At 35.5% G+C, this 19,202-nt stretch overlaps 1 protein-coding gene across 2 annotated transcripts in view; it reads left to right on the top strand.

Annotated features, from left to right (window-relative positions):
• Positions 1-19,202, top strand: part of RABGAP1L (RAB GTPase activating protein 1 like) — a 434,187-nt gene that overhangs the window by 185,205 nt on the left and 229,780 nt on the right. The window lies entirely within an intron of this gene.

Below are 19,202 nucleotides of genomic sequence, written 5' to 3' on the forward strand. Positions count from 1 at the left end.
TCTTTGCATCCTCTACATCAGGGGTGTCCAAACTTTTTTCAACGTTTTTCACCAAGGGCCATATGCAGTAAAATACACAAACAGCCGGGCCACTCACTCGAGGTGAAGTACGTATTGCCTCACCTGGTTTGTTTAAGTAAACTAAATATATTTTTGAAATTTGCTGCGGGCCAATAAAAAATGGATTTTGCCCTGCGGGCCTCAGTTTGGACACCCCTGCCTACATAGTCATGTCAGTAAAGGCATGCTTTATCATGAAGGGATTTTCACTGCCAACAACATACCTGTTTCCCCGAAAATAAGACCTAGCTGGACAATCAGCTCTAATGAGTCTTTTGGAGCAAAAATTAATATAAGACCTGGTCTTATTTTACTTACTTATAGTAAAATAAGACCAGTCTTATCTAACATATTATAATATAAGATGGGGTCTTATATTAATTTTTGCTTCAAAAGACTCCTTAGAACTGATTGTCCAGTTAGGTCTTATTTTCAGGAAAACATGGTAGCACATTGAAGCTGGGTTGCAAAAGCATCTTAAATTTGGAATTGCATAAACAATTGTATATTATGAAGTCTTGAATGAATAAAAGCGTTTCTTTTTTAATTAAAAAATTTCAATCACAGTTGACAATATTACAGTAATATCAGGTGTACAAGATAGTGATTAGACATTTATGTATCTTACGAAGTGATCACCCCAATAAGTCTATTAACCATCTGACACCATACATAGTTGATACAGTATTATTGACTATATTCATGTGTGCTGTGCTTCACATTCCCAGGAATAAAAGCATTTCTTTTTCCTGATTTTACATATGCAGGGTTTGTGCTAATGATAATAAAGACTCTGCTAATTTTCACTTTGTTGCAGGGGGAGCCCGTATCTTCCCTACACAATTCCAGTAGCATGTTGCTGTAAAACAAAGCCCAAGATTCCTTATTTATTTATTTTCTAAATTCCAACATCCTGGCAGAAAGCGTATTTTTAAGGTGATTTTCTACAGTGGGCTTTCAGTATTCCTTGACGTGTATTTAGTAAATCTGCTGTGTGCTTTTGTTTCACAGTCCTCTGCTTTTTCTCTGAACCAATACAATTACGCAACTTACATGCTATTGCATCTTAGTGTTATTTTCTTCCTTCTTAATATCGTTACTCATCATTTCTGCAGTGTTCTCTTTGGAAGAATCTGGATTGCTTTTTAGCTAAATGGTACCTTGGCCAGAGGGAAAGCAGTTGAGATCTGATGACATGTGATAAATTGGCATGTCATTTGCAATTGTGTATTCTACCCTGATCTCTGTTTGGGGGAGCTGTCTCCTCCCGGGAGTACCAGAGAAATTGTTACAGCTCCATTCCTCAGAAAAGCTATTCATGGGAGTGTAGCTGTCAGACACATATAGACCAAGGGTATCTCATGGAAATGATTGTCTTTTCTGAATGAATGCCACATATTTTTATTGGAAAACTTACTTCCTTCTCATCCTGGAAATAGTGATATTATACACATTATATGACTCTAAAGAATTGCAACTCTTGTATACGAACAATGCCTGTTTTATTACTTCTATATAACATTCAAGTCCTGTTTAGTTGTATTCATTTTGGTAGGAAGCACATTTGCGTTTAATTAAGTTGGGATGATATAGTATTATACCATCTTTTAAAAACTACTGGTGCATTTTAAATGTTGAGCGCACTATATAAATAGGGATGAGCAAAATCTATTCAGGACAAGGTAATTAGAGCATCCTTGACTAGATCTCTGAGTAAAAATAGCTAGTCTCAGATAGTGGTGGAGAAAGGTAATTAAGGTTTGAAGAATAATGATGAAAATCTTTTCTCAGATACTCTTTATTTTAGGTTGAATGCCTTACATTCAAAATAGTGAATCCTAGCCTAGAATTCTCTGTGCTATCAAAACTAGCCTAGTGAATACTACTGAGTAAGATAAATTGTTATACCCTATTTTATATCCCCACTGAAGAAGGGACATTCATGTGACCTAGTAACATAACAGCTTATAAATTAAAACCATTTGTCTTGCCTTGCCTTTTTGCCTTATTTCAACTTGTGTGTGTGTGTGTGTGTGTGTGTGTGTGTGTGTGTGTCTCAAATATGAAGTCGGACAATTAAGTTCATGAGCTTGTTGCAACGATGTTGCTAACCTTTTTTGATATCAGAGGGATTATTCATTATGAATTTGTACCAACTGGACAAACAGTTAACCCAGCTTACTGTTTGGAAGTGCTGAAAAGGCTGCGTGAAAAAGTTAGATGATCTGAACTTTTCACCAACAATTCATGACTCTTGCATCACAACAATGCACCAGCTCACACGGCACTGTCTGTGAGGGAGTTTTTAGCCAGTAAACAAATAACTGTATTGGAACACCCTCCCTCCTCACCTGATCTGGCCCCCAATGCCTTCTTTCTTTACCTGGAGATAAAGGAGATACTGAAAGGAAAACATTTTGGTGACATTCAGGACATCAAGGGTAATACGATGACAGCTCTGATGGCCACTCCAGAAAAAGAGTTCCAAAATTGCTTTGAAGCGTGGACTAGGCTCTGGCTTCAGTGCATAGCTTCCCAAGGGGAAGGTGACCATAGTGATATTCAGCAATGAGGTATGTAGCGCTTTTTCTAGGGTGAGTTCGCGAACTTAGTTGTCCGACCTCGTATATTCACAGCACTAGTGTGCTCATGAGAAGATAGGACTTACCATTTGGGATTCAAAATTTCTGGCCTAAATGCAAAACTCTAAAATAGGAACATAAGGAGAATAAATGCACACAGAAGAAGTCAATGCTTAAGACAGTACTAGAATTTACATGTTATGCTGTAACGTGTCTCGTTTCTGGAAGCGAAGGGGCCAACTGAAATTCATCATCTTGCATTTATATAAAAAGCCATGTTCTGAGAGCATAGTGACCATACGTTAAGTCTTCAGTCTGTGTCTAATCCTCTTTAAATTTTCACGTTGGTACAGGACAAGAATTCAAAATGGGGTAGCTAGGTAAATTAGTATTTCAGTTATCTGGGTTTACATGGCTCACCTGGTAAATTGTGGGGGGGGACCTCTGTGACAGTCGTGCTAAATGTGTACTGTTTTCTGGAGCCCAAAATGCTGACGACAATGCTTTTGGCTAGATTCTTCTACTCAGAGAAGAATGAAAATGTAGACATATACATAGATGAAATATATGTTAGTCAGGATGGTTTTCAATACAGAGATGTATAGTCTAGGTTTCTAGCTCCTGCTAACGTTCTTTATCTCTAGTGCCAGAATGTGGTGGAGTTAGGCCTCTCTGGTCGCCATGTCTCCTTGAGAATGAGTTCTAATCCGGCTCTTTCATGCTACAGGGTTACGTACGAGTGTATGCATTCCATAAGACCTCATGATAGTTGTTAATGTTATAACCAAACTATGCCTTTATTCCAATTTTAATCATTCGTTTCAGGCCTAAATAGTTTGTACTCATTAAGACTTTTAAAACCATGATTCTATTGTATCCTTCAATATTTTTTCAATATATGTTAAGTTTTATTTATTTTATTTAGTTTGAAATGCAATGTCTGACGGTCAATGGATTATTTGCTAACTAAAGTAATAAACTTTGAGTCTTGTAGCTGTTGTAGATTGCCACTTTTCTAGGAAATCATCGTATTGTAAGCTCAGACATATTACTGACATGTTTTGACTAATGAAAAAATATTTTAAAAACTTAGTTTGTTCACCACTTGTCTATTTTGATGTGGAATGTTTCCTAATGGTGTACTGAAATTATCTCAAATTATTTTATTTAGATAAAATTATTTATTTAAAATGAATGTATAGTACAAATAACTTAGACGTGTAACAAGACTATCTTAAGCACTCCTCATGTGAAAAATTGTAAAACTAAACTAACAAATTAACTGTACATGTTTATATGAGTTTGTGGTTATTTGGAGATGATATATAGTTTGATGAAAGTGAAAGGAAGAGAAAATCTTAAAAGTTTAAAGATGGTATAAATGAATGCTGCTATTCATTTAAAGAGGAAGGTTCAGTTAGCAGAGCAGGAGCCTATAGGCAAAATCAAAAATGAATAAATCAGGAATAGCCATATAAGCATATGGGATTTAGATATAATGCTAACTGTTATTAGAATAAAAAAAGTTGCTCCTGGGAAGAGAAACCGTGTGAAAAGAGGAATAACGGGTCATTTTGTGCTATTTGATTTTGAAATCATGAAGTGTGTGCTATATTTTAAGCCAAAAAAGGGAGGAGAGTATCTTCGGTGGGGTTCATTCGCCACCTTTGAAAGCTTAGAGTTGTAGGTTGGGGTAGAAGTCAGACCATAAGGGAACAAGAAGCGGGAAGGCAGTGGAGCAGCTTGCGTACGTAGTCCACTCCTTCAAGGAGCTTTATCTTGAAAGAGTTATGTCGACGTCAGAAACCATGAGATAGACAAGGATAATTACCTGTAAGTTATAATTCATATGCTTTGCTGAATTTTATTATGCATTAAGTATATTCATTTGTTTAAACATTACACTGCCAGTTATCACTTGCTAAGTAGATGCATAAGTGGACAAATTCTTTGTATAAGAAGATAAGAGTAGAACCTACAGCCCAGGAGCTTAAAAGATTCAATGAGGAGCGTTTTTCCTTAGAGAACTTTTGCTTTCCCTCTTCCTTTTGTATTAGCTAATCTTAGTTTCTTGATCAAGATGGTGATTTTTCATTTTTGTTTTCACAAGATACACTACTCTTTTTAATCACAATTTTTTTTCCTGACAGGTTTTTGATTGGATCTAAATTTGCAACTCAGGGCCTGAGAATGTAATTTATGTGTCTGTCACAGCAGTTCTCAAACATTTTAGTCTCAGGACTGCTTTATATGCTTCAAAATCATTGAGCACCCCCGAAAGCTCTTGTTCATGTGGGTTTTATCAATTGATATTTACCTTACTAGAAATAAAAAATCTGAGACATTTAAAAAATGTTTTATTAATTTATTTAAAATATCATTAATAAGCCCATTGTATGTTACCATAGCATTTTTAATGAAAAATAACTATTTTCCAATAGAAAAATAATTTAGTGAGAAGAGTGATGGTGTTCTACGTTTTGATTCACTTTGTTGCCTTGTCATGTCGTGTGGCCTCTGGAAAACTCCGGTGTCTACTCAAGAGAGAGTAAAAAAGGCAAATACCATTTTAGTATCAGCAAGAACTCAGTGTTGACCTTGCGGACCCTCTGAAAGGGCCTTGAGGCTCACAGGTGACCGTTTGAGGTTATTTGCCTGTTGCCATCTTCCATCTGTCTAGTTAGCATGTGTGTGTGCACACCGATTTCCGGTGTTCTCCACGGCTAGAAAGTCCTGACCGCTGTGCTGTCTTCCAGTTATTTACACCAGTGGGATTTCCGCCCCCCCCCAGTCTGCTGTCTTTTCTTCTTTCTATTTGCAAAAGGAAGATTGATTTGTTTCATTTGCAAATTGGCCAGTTTCTACGTATGGCCCATCATACACACATACGTTGTTAGTTACTTTCTATGTGTTTGATGTTGTTGAAACCATACTTACATATTTTTCACTGAATCGAAAGTTCCTTAAGAAAAGTGACGATATTTTTTAGCTCTGTAGTAACCTACCATGCCTAGCTGTATTGTATTAAAGTGCTCTGTGCATAGTGAGCATTTAATACATATTGATTGACACATACTCAGGTTAAGTTTCCTGTAAAGATAGTCTTATTGCTCATAATAGTATTAAAGGCATAACTCTGAGCATTATTTTTATTAAAAAATAATGTAGCTAGCAGTTCATCTTGAGTTTGGGTACTAATATGATGTTTGTCATTTAGATCCATTAGAGTCATTTCTTAGGCACCTGCTAAATCTTCGTTAATCAAAATAGGAATAATGGCTCTTAGAAGACTGTTTCCAAATATTCAAATGCAAAAAAATATGAGCTCTATGGATGATTATGAAAGTCAAGAGACTAAAACTGAATCATTAAATTTTCCACATTAATAGGAAAAACATTCTAAAAAAGTGCTTATTATATCAATGTAAAGCCAAATTTAGATCAGTTTTCATGATTAAAGCGTAAGAGATAATGATAATGGATAACATTTACTGAGTATGTATTATATGCCAAGTACTATGCTAAATGCTATTACGTATTGCCTTATATCATTTAATTCTCAAAACAACCCTATGAAGTAGGTATTATAAGTACCCTCATTTTATAGATCAGGAAACTGAGGTAACAAAGTTAAATAGCCCCAATAATTGGTAGAGCTGAGATTTGAACCCAGGAATTTGAACAGTGATTTTTTAAAAAAAAAAAATTATAGATGCTATAAAATTTATATTAGTAAATATAGTTCTGTATTCAAGTGCTAGCTCACAATTCTTTTAAGATGTGGAGCTTACGAATTATTTCCAAAAGAAACCTATTGGAAGGTCCCTACAATTTCATGAAGGGGAAGGGTTCAGATACAGATCTGGATAATATTCCACTAAGGTAAACATTATTATCATTAGTGGAATATTATGGATGAAATTTAAAGTTAACAATTGATATTAAAATAGGTTTTATTACAACATTGAGTTAAACCTCATGGAAATATTGCATGTCAAGTATGCTTTTTAGGGGGAAATGTAGAAGCAGGATTTGGTTAAATAGTTTTGAGGACACATGAAAAATAATTTGAGAGAAATATATCTCTTTTGCAATTTTTTTGTATCCTTGAAAATTCTTGTATGATCCTCCAGGTTTATTTGAAAGAGAGCCAGAAATTCTCTCTTGGCAAGTGACTAGACAGGTGATAAAACACTAGAGATCTATAGTAAACAAATAATATCCCCCCAATTCTAAGGGGCTATTGATAAAACTTCTATGAAGGCACATTTTTTAAAAAGTCTGTTTCCATAGAAATAGACATTGTAGACATACATCGTAGAAGTCAGTCTGTGCTGTACCAGTTAAACATCCTCCTTCCTTATTAGAAAATAAAAAATTGCTAGGCGACTATAAATGCTATTTGGTTATAGTAGACTTTTTCAGATAGTACCCCGCTCATCTCAGTAAATTTATTTCCCTCATGAAGCATAGTTCAACTCCCCCCAAATATTTCATAGTCTTTGATGTGTTACATTGCAATCCCTTGTTCCCTTTGTTTCATACCTTTACAAAGATGATGTTATTTTCAAAGTTATTTTGCATTGACATGATGCTTTATATTTAATGTTTGTTAGCATTTATCTGTTAAGAATATTACTGATTTTGATAATGGTAAAACTAGGTAAAAGTTTTAGGTCAACATTTTTAGGGTGTCAGATAGCTAAATCAATTTGTTTTTGTCTTGAAAGACTTTGGATCAGATATATCATTAGGCCAGTGATTTTTCAATAAAACCTGATTGTACAATAAAACCAGCTGGGGAACTTAAAAACAAATAGAACATACAAAACCAAAAACAAACGACAAAAAAAAAAAAACAACAAAAAAAACAATGCCAAGACCCTATCACCTGAGCTTCTAATTTAACTGTGGGATGAGGCGCAGGCAGGAGTAACTCTCTTGGTGTTTCTGACATGTGGTCAGGGTTGGGGGCCATGGCATTGGATGGTCTGCTGTGTTCTTATCTGCTCTTGGGTATTAAATATACGTTTAGCACTGTGTGTTCCATAACTCTAGGATACACCTTTCCTGATGTGATCTATCTGGACGGCACTTCCTCCAGGATTGAATGGTCCCTCCTGGAGTGGGCTATGGGTTATCTAAATAAGCTAATGGCTTCAGTAATAACTGATAAGGAATGACAGGGTTACTAATATGGCAGTTCTCTGTATACATTCCTCTTCAATTCCAAGGTACAAATGACTACCTTCATAGTCACTCTCTACGTAAAATAGGACAGATGTCTGTTACGGCAAGACTGAGAAACAATCTCTATCTTACAGTAGCTGAGTACTTAAAATATCCCAAGAGAAATAATGGGAGCTGTGTGTGAAATGAAAATTTGCATGGGGTTTCAGAACTGAGAGCGTGGGGAAAGGTCAGGTACAGCGAAAGGTTTTTCATTATTGATGAGCTTATCTCTTTAAAACAGAACAGGAAAATACCCATGATTATAGAAAGAAATACCTCATTAAGTATCATTAGCATAAAAAAATATGTGGTGCAGCTATGGAGCCTCTTGCTAACCCTGACAAACATATGTTGCTAACTGAGCTTGAGTTCTTTATGTTTTAATTAATCATCAGTGATGTAAAATCTCTGGGCTCTACCAACAGTTTGATTTCAAACACATTTATAGGGCTGAGACGAGATGTGGCTTTAGGCTCTCTCCAACACCATTGTATATGCTTTATTGTGGCGAATATCAAAACAGCAGTTAATTATAGTAGTACCATTTCTGTTCCTCACCTCATTATCTCTGTCTTGCACTATTATTTTCCGTTGCTGCTGGCTCTACAGCATCAGTCCTGGCCCCAGTGAAGTGTGAACACAATGCCTGCACTGCATTCAGCACAAGAATAGAAAGGCAGATGGCAGATTTTACTATTTATAGTTGGAGCCAATTTGCCTGAGGTGAGCCCTGCTGAAATGGGTCTTATCAAGAATGTTTTCATTTATTAAAGGGATACGGAAATGAAAGCCAAATAAAAAGCCACAGTCCCCAGAACTCGGAGAGCAAAACTCTTGCCAAAGATTAGAAAGCAATTCCAAGTATTGATTAGACATTTATGAACTGGAAAATTATATATTTTTCTCCCTATTCTCCAAATAAAGACTTCAGGTCAGCAGCGTCCTTTATAGGAGAACTTGAGGAATTTATTATTCAGGGGAGTTGTGCTGCCATAGCAACTGATGCAGAGTGAATTTTAATTATTAAGAATAAATAGAGTTATGCTAAGAACTAATCATTATACACCATCAAATATAATATTTAAACTATGACTAGTGTTTGCTTCCTCACTAATCATCTCTTGACTGCCATAGAAAAAACACAAACTAACTGTTTCACATTTGATTCTTTTGTTTTTAAAAAATATTAATTGTCCAAAATCCTGATGAAAATTTTATATTATAAAATTAGCATGTTGAAATAAATTTTGTATTCAAAATTAAAAGAGTAGTGAATTTCCTAGGTTTTCTTATCCTTCAGGCATCTGACTTAAAAAATATTTTATTATGAAGAACACAATTAGTTGATAACTGAAAAAACCTATTAAAGAATTTAGGTGATCCAGATAATCTGAAATATAGCAGTGAGCCAATGATAGTGGCTAATAAAATTTATATTCTACAGAAAATAAAGAATTTAGATTTCAGCTTGAAGAAATTCATTTGATTCAAACATGGTTGTAAAAGAAAAATATTTTGATTGGATGTATTGGAATTTAGCAGATTATGTACTCATTCTAAATTATGACAAAGAATCTGTCCATTTTAACTTCATATGAGTTTATTTAGATGTAATAACCAGTTGATTTAAAATTTTTGCTTTTCTATGGCTTATACTTTGATAAATAGAAATAGCTCCTCCTGCTTTCTTTTGGTTTTCATATGCATGGAATATTTTTCCATCCCTTCACTTTGAGCCTATGTGTGTCCTTAAAGCTGAAGTGAGTCTTTTGTAGACAGTATATAGTTGGGTGTTGGGTTTTTTAAAAGCATTTAGCCACTCCATGCCTTTTGATTGGAGATTTTAGTCCATTTTAGGACTTACTAATACCGTCTGATTGTTTGTTAGTTTGTTTTTGTAGTTCCCCTTTTTCTTTCTACCTCTCTTGTTGCCTTCCTTTGTGAATTGATGATTTTCCATAGTGGTTTGCTTTAATTCCCTTCTCTTTGTCATTCGTGTACCTACTGTAGGTTTTTGCTTTGTGGTTACCATGAGGCTTTCATAAAACATCTTATAGATATAACAGCCTACTTTAAGCTGACTACAACTTAACGTCCATCCTGTACAAAAATCCTACCCTTTATACCCCCCACCCCCACTACATTTTGACATCACAATATATGTCTTTTTAGACTGTGTATCCATTCACAGATGATTGTAGCTGTAGTTTTTATTACTTTTGTCCATTAACCTTTATACTAAAGTTAAGTTGTTAACACACCACTGTGTTACAGTACTAGAGTATTCTAATTTGGGCTATGTACTTACCTTAACCATTGTGTTTTATATTTTCATATGTGTTGATGTTATTAATTAAAATTCTTCCATTTCAGCTTGAAGAACTATCAGCATTTCTTGTAAGGCAGTTCTAGCAGTGATGAACTACCTCAGCTTTTGTTTTTCTTGGAGAGTCTAGTTCCTTCATTTCTGGACAACTTTGTCGGCCAAAGTATTCTTGGTTGGCAGTTTTTTCCCCAGCACTTTATATATATCATCCCAATCTATCCTGGCCTGCAAAGTTTCTGCTGAGATATCTGCTGATTACCTTATAGGGATTCTCTTGTACGTGAGGAAATTTTTTCTCTTGCTGCTTTAGCATTTTTCTCTTTATCTTTAATTTTAGACAGTTTAATTATAATGTGTCTTGGAGAAGAGTGTTCTGGTTTAAAATTTTGGGGTTCCTCTGAGCTTCAGAAACTTGAATGTTCACATATCAGAAGTTCTCGGCTATTATTTCTTTAAATAAGCTTTCTACCCCTTTCTCCCTCTCTTCTTCTTATGGAGTTCCAATAATGCATAGATTGTTTCTCTTATTGGTATTCTGTGGTTCACATAGTGTGTGTTCACTCTTTCTCATTCTTTTTTCTTTGTTCCCTGCTGAGCTGATAATTTCAAATGACCTGTCTTCTACTTCACAGATACTTTCTTCTACTTATTCCATTTTGCTCTTGATGCTTCCTGTTGCATTTTTAATTTCATTCATTGTATTCTTCAGCTCCAGAATTTCTGAACTGTGAATTTGGTTGGTTCAAATTCCTCATAAGTGCTCCTAAGAAATGCCTGAAGAAATAATTAGAATCACTTATTTACCTGGGAGAGAGGAGAGAGTTTCTTAATGCAGTGTTCTCAGAATTTTTTGTTGATTGGAAGCACTTGGAGAGCTTGCTAAAGTACAGATTGCTGGGACATACCCCCACAGTTTCTTATTCAATCCACTTGAGGGTAGGGCCTGAGATTTTGCATTTTTTAAATTTAATTCCCAGGTGATGCTTGTTAGAACTCAGCTGGGCTGATAAAAGAGCACCCTGAACTGCCAAGTATCAAAGAAGCAATTAAAGCTACAAGCCAAAAAATGAGAGTTAAGCCTCTTATCACTTACTGCTGTGGTATAAGCAAGAGTCTGAAAATGGAGGAAATGCTGACTCCGCCATTTCTATTTTCCCCCACTCAAGGGCACACCAGTTGAGAGTCAGGTGGGTCAGCACTAACAAGGGGATTTTCTCAATGTGGAGGGAGCCCTGAACGAAAGTTCTGGAGAGAGGGAGAGGGAAATGCTAGGAGTGGAGTAATATTCAATAGTGGAGAAAAGTGTCCAGCTCCCCAACTTAAGAAGCTCATAGCAGAGAAGACTGAAAAAGACCTCTGCACACGGCCTCAGATAAAGAGACCTAGGAATGAAGGCACCTGGGCTGGAATATAAATAGATGAAAGAGAATGAGAAGCCAAGGGACCTGAGTAACGACTGCAATGCTTTACACATTGGCTTTGCACCACGTCTGGTGTTGGGGAATGCAGCTCTCCCCATGGGGTTTGCCTGACAAAGCCTTTGTAATTGCCTTTGGTCCCGCCTAAAAAAATCACACGTAGGTTTTTAACCAGGAGCCGGGCTTTCAGGGCTGATGCCGCGGACTAGGGAACCACACTTTGAGAACCACTGATCTAAATTCTAAAGTATAGCAGAGTTCTTTTGTCTGCCGCTCATCAGCTCATGCCAATTTAAGATATTCATCATATTGAACTGTCACATTTTCAAAATAATACTCATGTAGCATTTTAAGACAGCTTTCAACCATCTGTTAACTAGTAAATATTAGCCTTGTCACTAAGTAATAATATAAAATGTTTGTAGCATGACTAGATGAGAACCTTTACTGTCCTTGAAATTATGTGTAAACTCGCACAGTTCAAAACTAAAGTGGTTTGGATTCCAATTTGTAAAGCTATAGTCCTCTTCCTTAAATATAGCTTTTTGTATCATAGTAAATAGCGTTGTAGTTAGGAGTTCAGGCTCTGAAGCCAAACTTCCTGAGTTTCTGGCTTGGCGTTGCTTCTTTGTAGCTCTGTGAGTTTGGACACGATATTTAACCTCACTGTGTTTCAATTTCCTCATCTAAAAAATGGGAATTATAATAACATCTACCTCATAGGGTTGTTGTAAAAATTAAATGTTGTGATGATTATTACATATAAAGTATAAAGAGCAGTGTCTGGCTCATGGTAAACATACAACCACTATTAATAGCTGTTACTTAAAATTATCATCACCATCAATATCTTTCCCCCTGGGAGAATTTTTATGTCACATTAAGTATTTTATTTCCTAAAAATGAGTCATTTGCCATAAACAGGTACTTCCTTACTTTTCTTCGAAATAGATAAACTTAGGTGAACTGTGGATGAGGTGAACTTTTGAAGTATCATTAATTACTAGGATTCAAATTGGATTATGTAATTACAAAGTAAAGAATAAAATTTAAGAATATTAGCTCTTTAGATTTGAAGGTGAGTAGTGGTTTCTAAATTATCATTTGTTTCAAGGTATGCTGTGTTACATCTTTTATTCTCTTTTCTCAGACCACTGGGACAAAATGATTTTTGAAGTGATTTTCTTCTTTCAATTTTGGTATATTGCACATATATAAAGGATGTGTATTTTTGTAAGCACTTCTTTTTCTTTTCAATAGAGATATGATTATCTTTGGTTAATTTAATTGCAAAAGTTTTCTTTTTTGGTGACTTTACTCAAGTAACTCTTTACATACTCTCTTTTGAATATGATGTTTTTTGCTTTATCTTTATTAAGCCCATATGGACAGACCTTTCTACCATGTCCAGAGATCTTAATATTCCTGGTAGATAAAAAAGATGATTTTAGGATAGGACATTTCTTTTTTGATAGAGCTTTTGAGACTCTTATTAAGATTCTATATAATACTCAGATCCCAAAGGTGGAGGCAATAACTAGAGTATTTTAAAATCAAAAGTACAGTGAAATGGAATCTAATTTGTTGTTGCCAAGAAAGCTTCAAGAGAGAAAAACAAAACAAAAACACCTCAAGAGGCAAAAAGAAGGTATAAATATGTGTATCAAGAAGAAAGCTAAGTAGTGATAACCATAGTTAGTTAAACTGTACAAAGAAAAACAGGAAAAAGCAATAAAACACTTAATGAGACCTAGTGGAGGAATTAAGGAAAGCATTTAATATGTAAACATTGAGCGAGATTCATCACCAAAGGAGCATAAGCCTAGTGAATTATAAGAAGTAAGATTGATGTCCTGAGGTTCTTTTATTTACCTGCTGTCTTTTAAAATAAAATAAATTTAGCTGTGGAGAAAGAAAATAATAAAACTTTAAATATTGTAAGATAAAGTTTTAAAAAGTTGAAAAAAAATTGAAACTTTTATTATTTGATACTGATTATTGGACATTTCAAGTTGAGGTTGACAACCTACAACCTGCGGGCCAAATCTGGTCTGCCACCTGCTTTTGTGTAGCCTGAGAACTAAGAATGGTTTTTTACATTATAATTGGTGGGGAGAGGTCAAAACAAGAGTACTATTTTGTGACGTGAGAAAGTTACATGAAATTCAAATATCAGTGCCCGTAAATAAACTTTTAATGGAGCACAGCCACGCTCATTCATTAACTATTGTGTAAGGATGCTTTTGTACTCCAAGGACAGAGTAAGTAGTTGCAACAGCCACAGCATGGCCCACAAAGACTAAAATATTTATTATCTGACCATTTCAGAAAAGCCTTGTAGACTCCTGCTCTCGCCTATTGTACCCCTTTTGGCTTCTGAAATCCCCTGTGCTTTCCCGCTGTCTTAGTGTTGAACTTCTCTTGACTGTCTTCATCTGTCAAAATACTACTTATGTTGTAAAACCCAGCTCAGATGCCTACATCTTCCATTTGAATATCATTTCCTCCACCTTATGAGTCCACAGAACTCAGTTTGTAGTTTTCTTTGAATACTGTTACTAGTCGGCTCTCCATTGTGGATACTTGTGAACCTGTATTATATTCACACTTGAATTCCTCATAATACATGAATGGAGTAGAGGAGAGGTGGGTAACAGGGCTATTTCTTAAGTGCTTACTTTCAGATAGCTTACTAGGATCTTTACATGTCTTCTCTTTTAGGCACAATATTTTGCTTCTTTCCTTTGGGACTTTAGAACTTTGAAGTACCACTTACCTGATGTGAATGAATGGTATTCACTCTAAAGACATACATAAAATAAATGGAAAAAAATTCCCTGTGGTTATGAAAAATGCTCTGACAGCAGACTTTCATCTTTCCGAATTGCTTGTCAGGTTTTCATTGAATTAGAAAACTTCAATTTTTCATGAGCTTTATAGAAAAATTGAGCATATTTAAAAAGTAAATTGAATGTGTATGATTTTATAAGAACAAAAAAGGTTCTGTCCTTGAAAACTTCCTATTTTCTTCAGCTTCATTTTGTTGTAGAATACTGTCTGCAGATGTTGTCAGTGAATATTTATTAAATGAATACAATAGCCTTGTGTTAATAGAATTCATAAGTGGTAAAATAATACACGTGTGTTTCTGTAGTAAACTTGTCCTTATTTCACCTCAGGTTTTATCATAAAATTTTTTCCTCTTTGAAAATATCTTTTCATCAGTATTTTAATTATTGATGAGGTCTGCTTTTGGAGAATTTATTCAAATGAATAATTTCAGCATCAGAAATAAAAGCACTCTGAAAATTTAATGTATGGCCCTTTCTTATTGTTTACATCACTTATCTTAAAGGGCAGTTTGAGAACGAAACACTCCAAAGCGAAAAGAATTTAGACTTTCTGCAACTGTATGTGTCTGTCTGTGTGTGTGTGTGTGTGTGTGTGTGTGTGTGTGTGTGTGAAAAGACTGAGGAGGGAGAGGTAGAGGAAGGGAGGGTGGGGAGACTGAAAGAGGATGAGAATGAATATGCGCTTTCTGTGAAACTGGCACATTTCCAGGTGACTGAGAAATACATTAAGGCGAAAGAAAATTAAGTATTTTCCTTCTATGTGGGGAAGAATTTTACTTTTTTCCTTTAAAAAATGATTTTCATTAAAATAAGCAGTAATAAGATTAACAAATGGTAACTTTTAGATAAACTTGATTATTGCTTTTAGATAATAGTGTAAATCATTGACTAGAGGGGAAAGACTTATCTTTTGGAAAACGGTATGTGTTAAGGTAGCATAAAAATATTTTATAGTCACTATAAAGAACTTTTCTAACATTGAGCAAGGAATATTGATTGGTTTGTTGTTTTTTTTTGAGCAGAAGGTAGAGTATTTGAATTATTGCCTGATATGGTTTCACCCTAGATCTTTTAAAAAATTTATTTATTTTTAATAGGGAAAAGAGCGGATTTAGATATTGTATGTTTATTTTACACTTAAAAACAAGTTTCTTTAGTAAGATAGTGTGAAACAAATCTAAAACTAAGGAATTTTTTACGTTATAGAACGTAATTAGATAGTGAAATTTTATCTTGCTGCTTCTGAAGTTGGTTCTTTGACTTAAAAGGCCAACAATCTCATTTATTGATTTCTTTGAAATATCGAGCTGCATTTCTTCTCTCCCTCGCCAAACCATAAAGATAATTTCAGAAATGTCTTTCCAGCTGAGCTTTCACATTTTTGCCAGTTTTTCTAAAATGATTTAGATGAAGTTTCAATTAAAAATAGACTATAAACTTACATGTGGGAGGCAGTTGAATGAGTTGCTATGACAGTTCGTATTATGAGGTTGAACCAAGTGCAAAGTAGCTTAATAAGATTTGAGAAACACAGAGCTCTATCTGTACTGGTGATTACCCTTCTTTAACCGGGGGTGGATGTAAAGGGACTTGTCTTCATCTCAAAGGACAAAAGGCTAATTGCGGGAATCAATGGAGCCTGTAGCCCTGAACTCAACTGCTACCAAGAACCCATCTTCCTAGGAGCACCTCTCTTCTCCATTTGTGGGTATGGGTAAAAGATTTGGGGGACACAGGCTCATCTGTATGGTTCTCTCTTCAGTCTTCTACACCCAATCTTCAGCAGAGGTGCTTAATAAAAGCTACGATTCTTGTGCTTCTGATTCTGAAAGGAAATTTTTTCCCCCCTTTATTTATGGAATATTCTAAATCGAATTCTACAATTTTCTTCAGCCTGTATTTCTCAGTAGAATTTTTGAGTATTGCAAAGTGTATCTATGTGTATACCAAGAAATTTTAATGTTCTCTTAATAATGTGCCATTGGGCATTAAGCTTAGGTGTTAGGCAGGAAAGCAAACACATTTTAACTGGCCTCTATTTTAAGAAAAGATTTCCATTTACAGAATATTGGCAACTAAAAATGAGAAGAGAAGAATAAAAGAGAAGAAAGTTGGCAACCTTATTTCTTTGAGGAGATGGCTAATAAAATTCATCTGGGTAATGAAAATTCAGCTTTTGGAGGAAACATATATGTAAGGAACTTATGTTCACATTTCTAGAAGGAACTGTGGGTAGATGAAATGAAAAGATTTCATTTTCCTGCTGATAAAGTGTTGGTTGTTCAGAATGAAAATATGAAAAACCAGAGTGGGAGGCACACGTTTACATAGGAAACAGAAGATCTCTGTTACTTTTCCCAGAATTCCAGGAAAGCTCCCGATTCTTATTGGAGAAATAGGGCTACCATTCTAACTAATCATGTGTATTTTGTATATGCTATGCTCTGTTTATAACCTGTTTTTAAATTTCACTTAACAAATCATTATGAACATTTTCCCATGCCACTAAATATTTTTGCCATAATATAATGTTTAATCACTGCATAATATTTTACTGTAAGGCTTTTATTGTATATATTTAGCCATTTTCCTATTGTTGAGTATTTCCTGGTAGGATTTTTAATATTCTACCATGAAGTACAAAGAATCATTCTTTACTTTTTGAAGTACTATATGTGACTTTTTACAATGACATACAAAGAAATTGTTGTTGTTTTTGTTTTTCCCTCATTTTAAGTACTTTGTGCTGGGGAAGACATAGTTTCAAGATGCCACATTCAGTAGCCCCGTTAGTAATCTTCTCCAAATGGCTTTCTTGATAAGGCTGGTAGGACTGAATGGGACAATCATACGTGGTCCTTATTTATTTACTTTTACAAGGTTACTTGTAACTTTGATCGTTTGCTCTATCATCAGCATTAATCACATCACTTAGAGCAGCTTTCTTGCTCTGATTACTCCCTTTTTAATATTCTGAGCTCTCTAAAAGTAGGGTCTGGACTCTCTTCTGTGCCACACATGCAGGAGCAAGTACTTTTTTTTCAGTGATTCAAGAAAGGAAACAAGTAGGGAAGCAGGTGAAGATTATTTCTTGCAGACTTTTCATTCTCAAAACCTATGATGGTAAAATTAACTTGAAGAGGCACGTTTTTCCCCAAGCCTTATATATCATTTTAAAGCTCATTAAAACATTCCTATGTTTTAAATATTTATGACCCTTATTGTTGAGACATATTTTTGAACTGTATATTTTTGTTTTTTGCTAAAGATTTTTTTGAAAATAAAACTGTCTTGTGTAACTATTGTGGCCTTCTGGAGGAATTTTGAATATTCTAATCTTACCTGGAGATACTGATATACTAGTTTATGGGTGATATACCATTACTCCATTAAGAAATGTTCCTTCAAGACCAGTACCTCTAGGCCAAATATTTTAAACATAAACATATAAATGTGAAATTTATATTCACATTCACATAAACGAACATTGACTTGGCTCACCAAGTCCAGAGCGAACCTCACTAACATAGCAGAGGTTGCCTTTGGGGTCCCCTCATTCCATCACTCAGGGTAACTGTCCAACGTCCACGAACGTGCCACGGCCTTCTCTGCAGCATCCGTGAAGGCGTGCTACTCACTCAGCAGTGGTTGGAGCTACCAGCAGGACAGCACAGTGGCTGCTGCTGAGCACGCTTTTGAAATTATGGGGGCAGGGTGGAGGGGGAGGGTTTGGAGGTGTCCCTGATCGTGTTTCCCTGAAAATAAGACCTAGCCGGACAATCAGCTCTAATGGAGCAAAGAAAAGTTTTTTGGAGCAAAAATTAATATAAGACCAGTATTATATATTATTTATATTATATTATATCATATATTATGTTATATGTTATTTATATTATATATCATATCATATATTATATGTTTTATGACCTGGTCTTATAGTAAAATAGACTGGGTCTTATATTAATTTTTGCTCCAAAAGATGCGTTAGAGCTGACTGTCCGACTAGGTCTTATTTTCAGGGAAACACAGTAGTCTGATCGTGGCACACCTCCCCTTGGCTGAGAATACATTCTTGCTTTCGGCCTGATTAAATCCTTGATAAAGGAGCAGAATCCTCAGCTTGGATGGGTAGATTAGTTCCTTCCTCTGTGAAAGGGAAATACAAGTAATTATACCATTTCATATATTGCCCCTGTAATTATTTAGTCAGCAGACATTTACTGAATACTTAACTCGATGCCAGAAGTTGTGCAAACTGGTAGGAATGCAAGTATAACTCAAGACAGTCCCGAGATGGTGTGAGTTGAAGCGAGGTATACACAAACAGAAGCAGGCAGTTACGTGATCCGCTAAGCGCTGAGCCAACAGTGTGCAGTGCTCTGTGCAAGTTGCAGGACGGGCACCTAATCGAGTCTGGGCACAGATAAGGAGGGGATGCCCACCACTACCTTACCCCTAACATCTAGCCCACCCAACCCCCTTTCCCACTTTTCCTGTAACTGTCGTACGTTAGACCTTCCTAATTACATCATTAAAACCTTATACAGTGTTTCTCAAACGTTTTCATCTTGAACTCTCAGCATCTGGTGGTGAAGGAGACGGAACTAGGGGTTGAGTAGGGAGCAGGGAGTAGTGCTGGGTTAGAGCAGAGCCCTGAGATCGGCATCGTGTGAGTGTGACATCACCCCCTACTGTGTGTCATCAGTGTGGGAAGTGTGATTCTGATGCATGT

The sequence above is a fragment of the Rhinolophus ferrumequinum genome, chromosome 22 (assembly GCF_004115265.2).
Source record: "Rhinolophus ferrumequinum isolate MPI-CBG mRhiFer1 chromosome 22, mRhiFer1_v1.p, whole genome shotgun sequence".
Classification (NCBI taxonomy): domain Eukaryota; kingdom Metazoa; phylum Chordata; class Mammalia; order Chiroptera; family Rhinolophidae; genus Rhinolophus; species Rhinolophus ferrumequinum.